We start from the raw sequence: 4,839 nt of genomic DNA, 5'->3' as shown, positions 1-4,839 counted from the left end.
CACCATAATATTTGAAGGCTTAAAGAAATGCTTCAAGAGCACAGAAAGGCCACTGAATACTCAATAAATTGTTTATTTCTGCGAACTTTGATAAAATGATGGAGTTTTGAGAACACACCAACAGATAATTGTAGAGGGCATATAGATGACAGAGTCTGCTACTTCTTGTTTTCTGAATAAGGCAAGAGACAGGTAGCGAGGATGGTAGAAAGTAGAATTTTCGCTACAACGTGGAAGCATGCCATTCATCCCATCGAAGCCACGCCACTCTCCCTGCAGTATTGCAAACAAAGCCAATTCCTACCCCTGTAACCCTAAATTGCCCACGGCCAATCCATCTATCCTGCACATCTTTGGACGGTGGGAGGGAAATCATGTAGACCCCTATAACCTCCTAGCAGACTGTTGCCCGAGACTGAAATCTGATCGGGATCCCTGGTGCTGTGTGTCAGCAATGGCAATCAGTGATCCACTGTGCCACACTTCAGCTACTTGCTGGGCCAATATTTCTGCTCATTGCAATGTAAGGTAAATGATCATCTTTACATTCTAATGTCCGCCAGATTAATTATGTGCCTCTCATCCTCACAGCTAATATCATGGCTTTCATCATCCTTTTTCGCAGAACATGTGGTCTATCTGGATCTGACAGTCGTTACCTGGAGGCAATGGCGGTGGAAGATGTACTAGTCATTGTCCTCGATGTGTTATTGAGACTTATGCCAATTGTTTATAGGGAGCATTTTTATTTCTTCTATTCCCTCCCCGTGTGTAATATCCACGCCATCCTGCTTTATGCAGCCACTGACTGTTCTGTCTGGTTCACCGTCACTTTCACCTTTGATCGATTTGTGGCCATTTGTTGCCAGAAACTGAATCGTAAATATTGCAGTGAGAAAACAGCCTCTTTGGCTTTGGGAATAGTGACTGCGCTGAGCTGCTTAAAGAACATTGTCTGGTACTTCATGTATGAAAGCACGTATACTCTTCAGAGTGCTCGCTGGTTTTGTTATATGGAAGCTACCACTGCCATGACATTGCTCTGGACAATCATCGATTTTCTGCATTACATTCTGACCCCATGTGTCCCATTTGTCTTGATTCTGCTTCTGAATGCTTTAACCGTCAGGCACATTTTAATTGCAAGTGGAGCCCGCAGGCGACTCCAGGCCCACAGAAGGGAGGAGAGTCACACCGATCTAGAAATGGAGAATCGAAGAAAATCTGTCATTTTACTATTTGTACTCTCGGCTAATTTTATATTGTTATGGTCAACTTTAATTGTATATTCTCTGTGGGAGCGAATGTATTTATTCAGCGATGTACCATTTGGGATACCTGGCCTTGTGCATGAAATAGGTTTCATGCTGCAGCTCATGAGTTGCTGCACAAACACTCTTATTTATGCTGTGACACAGTCTATGTTCCGAAATCAGTTGAAACATCTGTTGAAATATCCCGTCACTCTTGTCATAAAATATGTTCGATAAGGATATGAAGTGAGAAAAGGCAGAAATTAATTGCACTCAGTCTCACTTGATCTTTATGAATGAACACATCTCCTGCGTAAAACAGATTTGGAATTTTCAAAGACAGAATTCAATCATCTCCCCACGACACTCAATTGCACTTCTTTGCTGTCCAGAAAATCATGAGGTTATCATTGCTCCGACGTTATACTGAATCGATACTGTTTATGTTTAGGCTGCACATGTTGTTAAGAGTTCCAATCAATTCTACAACGTGTAACTCACCTCCCTGAGACCTAATTTCTGGCCGCTCAATTCAATGTATTAGACTCGCATGGATGAGTCCATTTGTTTAACAACATGGAAGTTCGAAACCAATAGCTTGAAGCATCTTTTGCGGGCAGAAATATCAAGGAGGAGTCATAAGCCTCGTGTTTATTCGTTCATTCGTTCCGTTGTGGGCGGCACGGTGGCATAGTGGTTAGCACTGTTGCCTCACAGCGCCAGAGACCCGGGTTCAATTCCGTCTCAGGTGACTGACTGTGTGGAGATTGCACGTTCTCCCCGTGTCTGCGTGAGTTTCCTCCAGGTTCTCCGGTTTCCTCCCACAGTCCAAAGATGTGCAGGTTAGGTGAATTGGCCATGCTAAATTGCCCGTAATGTTAGGTTAGGGGTATGGGTGGGTTGTGCTTCGGCGGGTTGGTGTGGACTTGTTGGGCCGAAGGGCGTGTTTCCACATTTTAATGTAATCTAATCTAATCCAATCTTCACTGCTCTTTTAGGACATGTGCGAGAGGCCAGAGATTGCTGCAAAACTGGCGTTTGCGGGGTGCATTTTGCCTCTTACTTGCAGCTCGTTTCACAAGATCAAAAATACACTGAGTTCCCCATTGAAATGCAACATTTTATTTCCATCCACGCTACAGTAATTGTATATAGCATTGATACAATCGATTTGCATATTCCCATAATGGAGACATCCAAAGCAATAAAAATCAACGCAATAAACATCAACAAATGATGAAGGTCTCTACGGACAGTCACAGGTGCAACCATCATCTCCATCATCTGTGTTTGGGGCTTACAATGCATCTGACTCCTTTAGTTCTCCCCAGCTGCATTGGATTATTTACCAATAAAGTAAATTGCTGTTTTTGGACGACGAACCCTTCCAAATTCCGTGCTAATTTGGGAATATCTGGATGGAGAGGATATTAATTTTTCAAAATGTTCTAATTTTTTTCAAATCAACATTAATATAATGTTACTGTGGCACAGCTGTCAAATTGAGAAGAACCCCTCACTCTCTTCATGGTTAAAAGATCAAACAACAATCACTCTCACTTGCAACAGCAGTTTACGACCATTGCTATTTAGTGTCATTGAGTCATGGAATGCCGATAGCATGGAAACTGACCATTTGCCCCAACAAGTCCACACCAAAATATCCAAGAGTGGCCCGCCCAGATATATTTGGCTACCCTAAATTTACTCCTGATTACTGCACCGAACCTACACATCCCTGAAAGCTGTGGACAACTGAGCATGGTGAATTCACCTCACCTGCACATCTTTGGATTGTTATAGACACTATGACATAATGCAATGCCCTATTTTTTCTTTAAAGATTCGAAACCGTTTTCTCATGACATGTGCGAGAATGAATTGAGATAAATTGTCTCCACGTTTCGATTATGGATTGATGGATATGTAATAAGACCATATCTAGCAATATATTGTTATCACAACTTGCCTCTGAAGATTTACCCTGTCCTGTCGTGTGATGTTAGCTATTTACCATTTCGATGTGCACCATTTGTCATATTTCTGTTCAATTTTTTTCTTTTGGTAAGTTCAGAATCCAAATTATCAACCTTGTGATAGGTGGTGAATGACAAGCTGTTTGAATACATTGCCCATTTCTTTGCAGGAATTAAGTGCAATTTATTAAAATATTAGCTGAAAACTGTGTTGCTGGAAATGTGCAGCAGGTCAAGCAGCATTCCAAAGCAGGAGAATCGACGTTTCGTGCATAAGCTCTTCTTCAGGTATTCCTGAAGAAGGGCTTATGCCCGAAACGTCGATTCTCCTGCTCATTGTATGCTACCTGTCCTGCTGCGCTTTTCCAGCAACACATTTTTCAGCTCTGATCTCCAGCATCTGCAGTCCTCACTTTCTCCTTATTAAAATATTACATGATTGTGACTGCACACAATGAAATAGAATCGGTTTGCAAACCCATACTTGTATGAAAATCTTAAACTGTTATACATAATCTTTATTGAAATTGTGCTAATTGTCGACATATCTGTTGATCAGGTTTTGTAAAATTTTCTTCCTTCATTTCAACACTGAATCGTACAGATGTGGGTTGGTGGTGAGAGAGTGGAAGGGATAATCTGTTCGATCCATCTCACAGATTGAAAATAGCCAGTGACATAAAACGTTGCTTAGAGCAACAACACATAGATTTAGCACATCTATCCGAAAATCATGGAAAGTTGTTTTGCATTTACCTGCTCATAAAATTAACTGTATGAACCGTGATTTCTGCAAGTTCAGTGGACTGAGGGGATATAATGAAGAAAGATATGATGTTGAACATGCATTTCCTGAATATCTTGAAGGGGAATTACTGTACTGTCGAACTGTTGTCTAACATGAATTACACTGAATACAATAGTCAAAATGTCAAAAACACATGCACGAGTCCTATTTAATTTCTCACGCAGGAGGGAATTGAGTGAAATAGTCATCAGAATTAAATCTTGCCCACGGGTACAGAAAACATCAATAATAAACTTACCCAACAGCTCAGACAGAATCTCGTATGGAAGAAGTAATTCTCTCAGTTGATGAGATGAATGGAAATAACATGTTTCATATGATTTGTAGATATTTTTATTTATATCTGGATAATTCACGAATTCATACACCTTTTCTTCTGCATGCCTGTGATCTGTGCATGCATGGCCTAATAAATCTTGAGAGATATGACGGATTTTCCACATGTTTACCTTTGAAGATGCCATTCCTAGCAAATCCACATTTATCTACGACTGACATGGCAGAACGTGCTTGCTTGGAGACCTGTTAGATAAGTTCAAACAATGCAGTAAATACAGTGATAGTGTATTTATATTTTTGATCGTCATGGTGATGTGCAGCACGGAAACAGACCAGATATCTCAACCTCATCTAGTCGCATTTGCCAGCACATGACCCACATCCCTCTAAACCTTTCCTATTCACATACCCATCCAAATGCCTTTTAAATGTTGCAAATATACGTGCTTCCACCACTTCCTCTGGAGCTCAATCCCTTAGCGTGTAAATGTCATTCCTTAGGTGGCTTGGGGTATCTCTACCC

The sequence above is a fragment of the Chiloscyllium plagiosum genome, unplaced genomic scaffold, assembly GCF_037043375.1.
Source record: "Chiloscyllium plagiosum isolate Xiang-an unplaced genomic scaffold, Cpla_swu_hap1 HiC_scaffold_41, whole genome shotgun sequence".
Lineage (NCBI taxonomy): Eukaryota > Metazoa > Chordata > Chondrichthyes > Orectolobiformes > Hemiscylliidae > Chiloscyllium > Chiloscyllium plagiosum.
This window is presented reverse-complemented; position numbering follows the sequence as displayed.